This window comes from Lolium rigidum, chromosome 7 (genome assembly GCF_022539505.1).
Source record: "Lolium rigidum isolate FL_2022 chromosome 7, APGP_CSIRO_Lrig_0.1, whole genome shotgun sequence".
In the NCBI taxonomy this organism is placed as follows: Eukaryota; Viridiplantae; Streptophyta; class Magnoliopsida; order Poales; family Poaceae; genus Lolium; species Lolium rigidum.
Genome location: NC_061514.1, coordinates 254,731,494 through 254,744,227, shown reverse-complemented (window position 1 = coordinate 254,744,227; position 12,734 = coordinate 254,731,494). Strand labels below are relative to the sequence as shown.

Genomic DNA, 12,734 nt, shown 5'->3' with positions numbered 1-12,734 from the left:
TGCATGGTACCCCATCCTTATTATTATTGTTGACATGAATTGCATATCTCAAAACCTCGTTTTATTCTCTCTACTTTTTATTTTGTTGGAGGATTAGCACATATATTCCCTACTTAGTTTCTTCTATTCAAGAGTCAAAAGTATCCAAAGAATCAAAAGAGAGGACAAAGAGTGTTCCAAACAATTCTATACGATTCTCCTAAGCATGCTTTATGGTTCATATTACTTATCATTCATGTATTTTACAATGCTATTTACTATTATGCATGCTTTGTAGAATGTAAGAGTTATCATCGCTTTATAAGTTCATATTACTTATTGTCATTTTTTATTGACTGAACCTTGTGATACTTTGCATAATTATTTAGAAGCTATATAATAAACTCCAAATTTCATGTTAGTTTTATCATCTTTATGCTCGGGGACGAGCATATGTTAAGCTTGGGGATGTTGATGCATGTAAAATGCATACATGAACTTTTATACATGAACTTTATCCTTTATCATATTGAATTCCCACATATTTGCAACATATATGATGATAATACTATGTTTTACATTGATTTATGAGAATTTACCAATGATCCCCTTTATTTGGTTTATAACTTTGCAGAACAGAAATTACCTGTTTTGTGTACTTTTCACTTTTAGAGACCTATACAAAGTCAAATTGATCTGAGATTTTCGGAGCGTAATTTTTTCATCGAGAGAAGCACTCTGGGACATAGAAACACACATAGAAGGGCCTGAGGTCCAAAAGAGCCGAGGTAGCGCGCCCTATACAAATCTGGGGGGGCCACCTGCTCTCTTTCGACCGTCGATTGTCCAAACTACATGATCTTTTCGCCCACCGACGTATTTTGACCTAAAAATTACTATATATATGACCCCGAAGAGTTCTCGGGAGAAGAGCGCCGCAGAAGACAAACACACGAAAAAGATGCTGCAGTAGCGAAGATTGGAGGGGGAAACTCCGCCGGAGCCCCTGCCGGAGGGATCTCCACCTTCCCCAACGTCTTCATCATTATTACCATGATCAAGGGGGAGTAGTCCACCTCTGGACTACGGTTTTGTGGCAGTAACTTTATCTGTTCATCTCATGTTCTTCATAGTTCTTTGTGCCATATGAGCTGCCCAACATGATTATGGCCATATTTGTAATACCTATGTGGTGGATCCTTATTCGATGATATTGTGCTATGAATTCTGATCATATTATGTGTAATATGTATTGATAGATGCATATTATGTACCCCGTTCTTAAGTATTGATTCTGATCCAACTTTTATGCAAGAGTGTGTGTGGGGTGATCTGTGTATTAGATGGAGTAGCATGGTTTTAGTGATTGAATAGTGACAACAAATTCATGATCTATTATGGTTTTGCCTTTTTCTTTTGCTACCTCACTAGGGATAAAGTGAATGCATGTGCTATGTTCGTCACATGAAGAGTAGTTATGGCTATATACTGTTAATTCTTAATACAATATTGCATGGAGTTTTCCCTTTCTTGTGAAGTATAAGAGAGATGTGTTGCATCATCTCTATGTTAGGACGTGATGCCCATATAAATACATATCTTTCACACGTTATTGTTTTGCTCTTCATATCTCATTGATGAATTGTTATTGTCCACTACAACTTAAAAGAGAGAATAGTTAAGTGAACCCATGAACTCCCGTCCAGTTTTTATCATAAGAAACACGTTTATATTGCTTTATCTTACTTTTATTTGCTGCATTATTTTAATCCGAAAATACAAAAATATTTACTTATCCTATTTGCATCCAAAACCCCAAAACAATTAACCTTTTTTTTACTGTTTTTTACTTAGTTACTTTATTTTTTAGTTTTATTTATTTTATTACTACTTGTGTTTTATTTACTTACACGAAACCTTGTGCTTGACAACCACACGGTGGAGTTGGGGACACAAGGCTTTATTTTACTTTGCAGGATCGTTAGAAGAAGAGAGGGAGAGATACCTCTTTGCGCAGTTCTCCGAGAGTTCGATATAACCCCCGAGTCACGCTTGTGAAGAAAATTACTTCCTAGGCTACACACTCTGCACTTGGAGTCCCAACGTATCAAGAACCTTTTGCTGGTGCTGTCAAGCTCCATCACTTATTCATTTACTATTATCAAAGATGTCTTTGCTCTTATGTATATTTGAAGTTTATGTTTTCTTTTACTTTGTATGATGATTGTTTGTTGCTATTTACTTATTAATAAACTTTTACTTTGAGTAGAAATTATCATAAAATCAATATTGTGTATCCATGACAACAAACTACAAAGCCCATTTAGTTATGACTTTCATGCTCGAGAACAAGCATATATAGGTTAAGCTTGGGGATGCTGTGTGCATTTTATTGTATTATATTCCATCATATCACGAGTCTTGATTTGCATTGCTTTTGAGGATTTTGCAAAACATCCCTTTTTTATTTTGGTTTTAACTCTATTTGATCGAAAAACCTTTTATTCATAATTTTAACTTTCAGAGAGCTTCGGGACTTAAAAAGGGCAAGGTCAAAGAGAATGCTTTGCAATTTGTGACACGAATCCAACGAGCTAACGTGGGCAACCATCAGCCTAGCATGCTGACAAGGAGGCCTAGTGGCGCGTTGAGGGTATCAGTTTACACCACCTACCCTCCTCGACGCCTCGGTCGTCTAATTAGCCTCAATATTTCGTGAACGGGTGTGTTTTGACCTAAAAAGATACAATATATATACACTGGTAGACTTTCTCGCGACACACATATGTGGAGATCAAAAACCACTAAACAGAGAGAGTCTGCACTCTACCGCTGACAAAAAATTGTGGGGACCACTGCCAGAATCGTCTCCAGCCGCCTCTTCTTTCTTCATCGACGCCTCCTCATCACTCCCCGCCATGAGAGGAGAGCAGTCCACCCCCTAGACTTGGGGTTTGCAGTGGTAACTTGATCCAATCTCTCTATGTATGATCATTATCACTATGGTGCTACCTATGTAATTCCTATGTCGTTATCAAAATCCAATAATATGCCTTTGTTACACGTTGGAAATTTTCCTCAGTAATCGTCCTAGCATGAGATGTGTACCAGGTTTTGCAACTTATCTTTAGGTCGCTTTCGAGCATCCCAATCCCAATGATGGCAGCCCATGGCCCATCCGAGACGAGAGCAAGGAAGGTCGCTAAGTACTATATTTCTCATTTTTCTCATGGTTTTTTCTACAAATATGGAGATAATGGTATTAATTAAGATTGGATGTATTAATTGTTTTCATCGGTTAATATATAGTTTGTACAATTTAGCTTACGCAAAATGCTTGACCAATAATTATTAGTTAACATTTTCTTTCACATTCAACATCTTGTAGATGAATCATATACTTTGTGAGGTTACATCAAAACTAATCTATGTTCTTTGGTCATGTCTGATGGTGTAATTACGAGATATTTTTAAATGCTAATATTCTGAAATATTGTTACCCTCAATCTCATTCCGCTGCTATAAAACACCATTGGGCAATTTAATCCCCAAGTAGTGACTAATGCTTGACGGTGTAGCAATCATCTGTGACGGGGCTTCTAACCATCGGTTATAACTAACTCATAGAGTTTTACTATACTCTCCACTAAGAAGAATTGGATGGGGAACATTACCCATCAGAAAATGAATAGCCGACAGGGAACCATCGGCCATAAGTACCGTCGAGTTGCTGCGATGATGCTATGCTACTGATGTAAACATGCCCGACGGCTCACGTTCAGTTTACTATCGTTGGCAACTTTATTACGCAATAATATCGTCGGCTATTATAGTAATGCCGACGGGAGAACCTCCGCCGGGACGCGCGGCGACGCGGATTGATCGCTGCACTAGGCCGGGAGCATGATTGGTGCGGAGCGAATCTGCGATGGAGCGCCTCTCCGCCGCGACAAATCTTTCTTCCATCGGTTGCACCGTCCATCCATCCATCCATGTACCTTTCGTCCGATCATTTCGCATCCGGGGAAAAGGACAGTAGGAGTACACGACGAAACACATGTGCAAGTCTTTTATTGTGTGCGGTCACAGGGGTAGGTGTGATCGACCGATCGAGGCAGGCACTGACTGACTGCATTTAGTACGCACTAGATGACCCGGTGCGCCCCGGCGCACAGGCATAAGGGACACTAATATTAAAGAATAAATGGTAAAAGCAAAAGCAAATGTTGAAGAACAAATGTTCAATAATTGGTCTTAAACATTATAAACTGATTGGGGTACTTCATCTACATGGATGGGAAATTTCTTTCTTTAGTATTATTCTACATTTTTTTGAGATGAAATGGAGATACTATTCAATTCATTTTCTGTAATAATACTGATTCGTGCATACATTCGGGTATGCAGACCAGTCACTGTAGAAGAGATTTGTTGTGAGGCGGGGAATTCGGATGCGAGAGGAACATGGATGCGAATAGCAGTGAGCATCTCGTTCTCCTCGTCATAGCGTGTCGTTGTTCAGAGCATAGACATGCCTACAGTCTCCAATGCCTGCTGCAGCACACGATGCCTGCATATGACAACGGGTGTCACCGAAAGCTGCCAAGCGTACAAAAATTGGAACGCCTCAATATAGCTTGCAAAAATGTAGAACTGAGATTCAATTGTTTGACTAATGAGCTGAGGAATTTTAGAGCAATTTGGGGGGAATCAAAGAGAAATCTAACCGTGGGGAGATCCGCAAATAGTTCTTCATCCATCGAGCCAGGCAAATACAAACTTGACTCGGCTTCGAAAGGTCTGCTTCTGGATCTTCTTTAACAATACTTCTGGATCTTAGTAAGGGGAGATAGATAAAGAGAAGCAACGGAAGGGGAAAGCAAACAAAATATCTTCTGGCTACGTGAGTTGTCTTAACATTGGCAGGCATGTTTATTAGGCAAAGAATCAAAAGCAACAAACTTAAGTAACTGGTCATTACCGTCTTTATTTGTGTAAGCTTACACCTTTAGGGCTTCAATATCTCCCGAGAGAATTTCAAGAGGATGATTTACACCATATTTTTCAGGCACAAATGTAAAAAACAGAATCGACTGACTATGCATATAGATTGAAGCAGACTGAAAATAGTAGTACGACAATCATTGAAATGACAAAAGAAATGCTGGTAGAATTTTTAGGAGAGCTCTGTTAACTGCAACCAGTCAGTGTTTTCATGTTAAAGGCAAACTGAGAAGTAGTACAACTACAAACGAATCATCATAATAGTAACGGAATAAAATATAACAGACTTTCATATGTTCATCTTGTCAAGGAACGGTAGTAACCTGGTTGTATGTCAATGGCCCAAAATACTGTAAGAGCATCATCCCATCATAACACCCCACTCGGACCACATTTGGGCAACAGAATCCTGCAAAGAAAGGTAGTAACCTGATTGTAAGCAAATGGCCCAGAAAAATAGAGGAAAGAAGGTTGACCCATATACAATTGCAGGATAGCATATTAGTATGGGAATGTAAGCATCGATCTGGGTGCTAATATTTTATGGGTTGACGAAACCGGATGAAAGAAGATGAAGGGTGCCCACGAGGGCATGACGCCATGCAATACTTTTAGCAGAAGCTAATTTATCTTGAGAGAGAAAGACACACACAAAAATTCTCATTATACATGGGAATGCAAAGGTAAAATAAAATGTTGCTTTCCTGGCATTCCCATTCTTACCTCCTCATTTCTTCGTGTGTGATCCATGAGCTCTGAGCAAGCATCTCGGCGTAGTAAGACCATCATAACAAAATCTGCACTAAGAAAGAGACACAGATATTAAGTGTATCTCAAGTGTTTAACACAGGTAACAGTTCTTAAGTAAAGAAAGTGAGTGAAAGTTATTTGCATAGAAAGATGATAATAGCAAAATCCGCACCCAGAAGGGCACATATACATCTGAGTGCATCTTACGTTTTTAACCTAGTGAACAGATCTTTAGTGAGGACAGTGAGTGAAAGCTATTGGCTCATCTCCCTTTTCCTATTGCAACTATAACTTCACCTGAATCTCCAAAGGCACTATTCTGAAATATTTCAGAGAAAAGAACTTCCCAATTTGAGAGGAAAATTATCTTTGTAGTGGCTGAACAAATATACATGTATACATTGGTGTGGATGTTCTGAAGACTGGAAAAGTGAAATGATCCGATGCCATTTTAAATCATAAAGGGAGACCTAAAAGTGGTTCTTACCTATTTTCATCATGCTTCTCTGCTTGAAAAGTGACCGGAATCACAACTGGCAACCTTGGAGCAGACACCTAGTTACAGCATCACAATCAAAAATAAGAAAACAATAAAATCATTGTTTTATTGTACATTTCAGGAGGAGCAACGAATTTTAGGCAATAGCTATTGCAATGCCAACTCACTTTTGGCTTGCTTCCTGGTACTCGAGCGCACACAGCTGATGTCCTAGTCCATTGCTGCTAATTGACACCAATTTACCTACACAAACAATCCAAAAGAAAATGTTTAGCACCCATTCAACGCACCAATGAACCAAAAAGCATTTACTCGCATCAACGACCCAATACAAAATTTACTTAACCCTGTCTAACTCCCAAGGTATTTAAGCGAGAGGAAATTGCTTAGGAGATCAGTACCTGCATGAAGGTCTAGAACCTCCCCAGCTGTCTGGTGCTTCTTCTTGGCGGGAGAGAAAAGAGGAGGAGTCGAGCTGTTGCGGCCTTCGCCATCCACCAGCTGCTGCGGCCTAAAATGCAGTTAATCAGAAACAAGGAGAGAGTACTGGTCATGGCAGGGTAATATATTTTGGATTCTGTACATTAAATAGAACATATACGAAGGAGGAGTGATCCACTGATCCTCCTTGTGTTCCTGCCCACAAGTCCTGATAAAATTAATCACACTACAGAACCAAATGGATCTTGACAAGAAGCAAGTAATAAAAGGACTGGAAAATCTACATTTAGAAATGCTATTTTATTTCTGTAATTCTTGACCACTAAAATTAAATGGTTCTCTAATTTTGAATTAGTAATTCTATATTGGTCGCCAAAAAACAATCTATAAAAGTATGAACATGAAGAAATGGCCACTGGGAATCTCCAGCTTGAATAACTAAATCATCACCAATAAAATTGTATGTCCTTGGACCCATTGATTTTGAATTATTTTTTGACGTCTCAATTTGTCATTGATTTCAGTTAACTCAAACTGCACATAACTAATCAATCTTCATAGTTTATTGCTAGTCAGCACATCACATCATCAATTGTAAGGGAAAAACAAACAAGAGACGGAAGGACCCAAGACACCTCTGCCGGAGTAGGACGTCCAACTTTTGCCGAGCAGACCCGCCACCACACACCGAAACGAGCACCATCATGGCAGGCGCTGATCAGCATCAGAAACATTATTGGCAAACCTGATGGTACCCTAGTCTACTTTTGCATAGTCATGGTAACATTTCATCAAATATCAAGTTTAATTTCAATGCTAATAGTGTATAAAAAACAACTTTCTGGGACAAGATTACCCAATAGTCTACCAGATATTTCAACCAGATAATGGTACTATCATGAAGGTGCCATGAACCAGAAATTCTTCAAGCAACTTTGTTAGTTTTTGGGACAGATTCTTTGAGGTACATCTTCTGTCTCTTGAGCTAGTCTCCATACGGTAATTAAGTGCTTCAGCATCCAGCCCAGTACCAATTCCTACAGGTATCACAATCACACACAAAAAACATGAGTTTGAAAACCAAATTTGGCAAAATAAAATCGGTAAACAAAATAAAAAATCCGCTGCAACCAAAGCCCTCACATATCTGATCAGAATCCTCGTCATATTTAACTTCTCCATATATTTTCAGAGAAATCTACACAAGTTGAACAACATGCATCTCATCATTTTCTCGAGGAAATTAACAAGCGATGAGCATGGAGTTCACATGTGGGAGTGATGCTATTGTCCTCGTTTTCTTCCAGGAGCATTCAGTCATCTCACAAATTGCCCTGCTTGGCCAGCAGCTGCTTCACGGGTAGCAAAAAAATAGAGCAGCAAAAATGGATCAGCACAGACATTTCATCAAACAGTTCAAACGCAAGATCTGAATGTACAAGCAAATCAAAAGAACAAGCCTAAAAGAGAGAGATCAGGAGCATATAGAAAGAAGGATTGAGAGATGCTCACCATGGCGTCACAGGAAACGGACGAGCTCGCATCCAGAGCATGCTGCTGCTCCGCGTTGATGCATCGTCCGTCCCCAACGCTGCCGCGTCCAGCCGCCGGCGTCAACGCCCCGTTGCTCGGGCGCCACTCGCATGCGTTGGGGAAAAAGGTCCGCACCCTCCTCCTCCCGTATCGCCTCCTCCAGCTTACCACCATGGCCATCCCCGAATGGCTCCATCTCGGGGAGAGGCGGCGCAAGGCGGTGCGCCGCCGCCACCCTCCGCGCCGATCTAGGTTTTCACCACCTCCTGCCCCCACGCGCACACAGAAAGGAAGGCGACGTGAGCGAGCTGGTGTCGCTGGTGTCGCTGTCTCTGGCTGGCTGCCCCGCACGCCCACGGGCCCATCATACAGGGGCTCAAAATGAGCAGTAGCGGGTTAATTTTTTTTTTTTACCGTATTGAGCGGTTGTGATGAAAAGTGGGGAACGAATTTACTGTCGTTGGGCAAAACGAACGAGCCAGATCAATGTGCCCCTTGGGAGGCCTCGGTTGGCCGGGTAGCGCAGCAGCTTTTAAGGATAGAAACAAGAGGGCAGTCCTGCAAGCGAGAAGAAGACCCTCATAAAAGAAATTTTGCACATTTAATAGACTGATTGTACTTCAGTAAACTAATTTATGAAGATCATACATGTCATGCTTTCTAAATATATGACAAACTCGCTCAACAAAGCCTTTAGGCATTCTATGTCATGAAGCAAAAAAAAAAAAAGGTAAAGGCTATTGAAGCAAGAAAAGGAAAATTCTGAGTATGCAACAAAAGCAAGCACCTATGACTACAAATCCTCAAGTTGACTGAATAAGATGACATACTCAGATTTTATTTGCAGTGCCCAGAATTTCTCTACTGGATAAGAAGACTACATGGATGAATAGTTCTGTATAGAATAAACCACTAATTCTACATCCTCGAGATGAAAATATAAAATGGCCGGAAACTGCAGAATCAAAATCAATATTTATGCATGACTTTCAGACAAGAGCAAAATAGTATACCCACCAAAAAAACATGCCCCTTGACAGAGAAAGAATCAGGTTTAACCTTAGTATCTTGGATGGACGCCCTTATTCATCGACGTACAACAAGCATCTTGCTGGCTTGAACCTGTACAAAGAGGAAAAGTTCATAGAGAAAATCATAAGAATAAAACAATCTAAATTGAAGCATAGCTATCTAGATACTTTATGCAATGCTTTTATATTCATTTGGTACCTCATTTGTCATTCATCACAAAAGCTCCAGAACCAAGGTGTCTAGATTAATGAGTTTCAGAAGCACACCTCATTATAGAAAATTATTTTATACTGCACAGATTCTTTCTTTGGCCAGGTCCAGTTACAATCCACTGAAGCACACCTCATTATAGAAAATTAAATATAGTAGTGGACTAAGAAAATGAACAAGAAATTAATGAGACCATATGACAAGATCTATGGTATGTGACCGATTATGAGGTGTGACAGGGAACAATGGCACACTCCAACCATCTAGTAGTTCAGGTACAAGGTCACTGTAACATGAGGAACGTAGCAAAACCTGTTGTAAAGAACCTGAAAATCAAAAGCCTCCCGAAAAGAGACTACCAGATAACACAAAAGAAGGGTCCACCTCAACAAGGATCATTTCAACCAGTGAAAAGGGAAAAAATAAATATAATAGCAACACGACGGCACCCTATGTGCGATCCCCAATCATGAAACCCATGTTTGCAATCCCCATTCCTCTGAACCCTACAGGCCCCATCATACGAACAAATGTACAATCAAACTTCAAAGAAACCAAAATCAACAACAAGCAATTGACACAACCCCCCAGAGCCAACTGGCACAAACATTTCCCCCAAATCCAAATCAAAGTAACCGTTCCCTTTACCATTAATACAGCTGCATAGAATCTTATAGAGTACAAAATGATTTAGATGAATCGCAAGAAAAATAAGAATAAACCACATTAGAAAATTTAATACCATGGAGTAAGCTCCTAGGAAGAATATGAAAGACATATACTGAAACTGCAATATTAAAGTTAAGCTTTGAAAATATTTACATATACATTCTATATGATATGATTAAAAGAGATCTTACTTCCTTACACATTAGATTAGATGGGCGAGAAATCCGGCATGCGACACTCCATCTGCAGGTACCTGATGGAGAATTATTCTCCAGTGTGGTCCATTTGGCAATTCGAATTTCTAAACTATGTTGGGCGACTTGAAATTGATTGGTGGCTGACTTAACCTTGGAGAAATGTAGATAATAAACATAGTTTTAATAAGAGGATTTGAAATTTTCCTAATTGATATTTTGGTATAAAACAAAGCATTAGCATTCCATACAAATATAAAGGTATAGGGTGGAAGTAGCTACGGAAACAACAACAACATTAGCAGGTAGCATTTTAGATGTAATAAAAACGTGCATTGTGGTACCCCATTAGATATGTGTGAAGCTATAAGAAGCGTTTTTCTTTCGACCTAAATTGTTGCAGTGAGAATGCAAAAGGCATTGGAATAATTCTTCCTAAACTATTTATGTGTCATTGTTTCTATATATTATTTTCCAGTAGCCATAAATATGCCCTTATTTTTTCTCTTTGCAGCAAACAAAAATCAGAATATTATGTTACAAACGCTACACCATCATATCCCGATTTTCTTAACACATCCGTAAACACAATGAATGTACCGAGAGAATTAGTGGGCGTAGTCGAGGAAGAGGTGGTACAGAGGGGGAAAAGGAAGCAACATAGGCTGCGCAAGAACACGGTGACCTGAAGCCATGATGCAGTGTTAAGAACCTGAGATCTGAAGAATAAAAAGTAAGTCCAAGGAACACCTATTCAGAGCATGTCACTTCACACTCCCAATATAGGAGTTGGGGCGTATAAACAATATAGTTTTGAAGTCTCGAAGTTATACAGTTTTGAAGTTTTGACCCATGATTTCTACTGAATCCAAAAGGGAGTAGAGCTACATATGTATGTACTTACATACTCCTGGCCTGATAATTACTTCCTCTTCGGCACTATGTCATCTCCTGACCATTCTTCAATACAATCTGAGCCAGGCATTTATATGTTGTTTGTCTTACGTTGATTTGAGGATACACATCATAATGGATTTCGTTAATCTTCAATCCACCCTCAGACACCTATTTTGTGAAGGTTGAACTATCACTACCACTGCTTCCCTTAAGATAAGAAAGTTCATCTGAAAATAGAAATGCCATTGTCTACTTAATCATACAAACAAAATTCCAACAGAAGGGTCTATGAGTGTCGTAACAGTTAGAAAAATGCTAGGCCCGGGCTAGCCTGATTAGGCAGAAAATCTATATACATATATCACAGATGGACACAATAAACCACATACTGATGAAAGCTGAAATTGGAGTAATTATTTACTTCAGACATCTTGTAGTAATGGACCATATAAGGCAGCGAAAATGCAGAATAGGGAAGTCTGGAGTTTTTTTTCAGTGGTGAAGAATGCTCCTTTTCTATCCATTGCTGAAGCCGAACGTCACCCAACAATCTAGAACCTGGATCTGAGGGAGACGAACCTGGATGGGAGTCTGTTGGCAGGGGCCGAGGAAGGGGAAGATCCCCGAGCCGTTCCAACTTCTGAAAGAATCGGGATGAGCATGCTTTCCACCAAATCAAGAAAAAACGAAAATTATTCAGGGGAATAGATCACCTAGTGGCTAACTGCAGTTGCAAATCAGTTCCCAAAAATATGAATCCTAAAACTGGAGTAGCAAAGATCTGAAAAGAAACCTTACCTCAAGGGCAACTTGTTGCAGCTGGCGCATCAAGATATCCGTCCGTGCCTAAGGAGATGCAGCAGCGGCAGAGCGCGTCAGCCACCACCGCCGCACTGAGCCGCCGCGCTGAGCTGCCCCGCATCACCCGCCGCTGCGCTGAGCCCGCCAAAGGGGAGAGAGAGGCGTTGGTCTGGGATTGGAGGAACAGCAGGGGAGGAGGCGGCTGATTAGGGAGAGGAGAGGAGGACGGGATTGGGCAGGAAGAGAGGATGGGGATTGGGGAAGGATGGTGACCACGAACGAGCGTGCCTGGCTGCCACTGACCGCCGAGTCGCGTGAGCCAAAGTGTGGCGGATCCGCCCCGCGCGAGCACGTCGCCTCCGGTCGTCGCCGGAGCAGATCCACCCCGCGCCGGCCCGTCTCCGGCCGTGTCCGGAGCCTCCAGTCGCCGCCGTGGATCCGCCCCGCGCGATCCCGTCTCCGGCCGCTCCCGCCTCACCTCCACCCGCTGGTCGCCGCCTCCATCGGAGCTCACTGCAGGAGATTCTCTCACCTCTGGCGGTTTGGGGAAAAGAGGGACGGGGATTGGGGAGCGAGGAGCGAGGCCAGGATTGGGGAGCTCCTTCGATCTAGATTCTCTCACCTGCGGCGGACGGACGCGGACGAGCGAGCGTGGCTGCCTCCGACCGGCGGCCCCCACGGGTAGCTGGTCCCATACGTCATTGACTTGTTCGGAAGATCATAAA

At 41.2% G+C, this 12,734-nt stretch overlaps 1 long non-coding RNA gene across 1 annotated transcript; it reads right to left on the bottom strand.

Moving 5' to 3' along the window:
• Window positions 1-5,123: 5,123 nt before the first annotated feature.
• LOC124670567 lies at window positions 5,124-12,257 on the bottom strand. The gene is made up of 11 exons (XR_006992567.1): window positions 12,007-12,257; window positions 9,437-11,848; window positions 9,266-9,328; window positions 7,817-8,022; window positions 7,542-7,710; window positions 7,309-7,387; window positions 6,634-6,743; window positions 6,400-6,475; window positions 6,221-6,288; window positions 5,707-6,052; window positions 5,124-5,392 (listed from the first exon to the last, which is right to left on the bottom strand). It is a non-coding gene; the product is annotated as an uncharacterized LOC124670567 (long non-coding RNA).
• Between the last annotated feature and the right edge of the window lie 477 nt (window positions 12,258-12,734).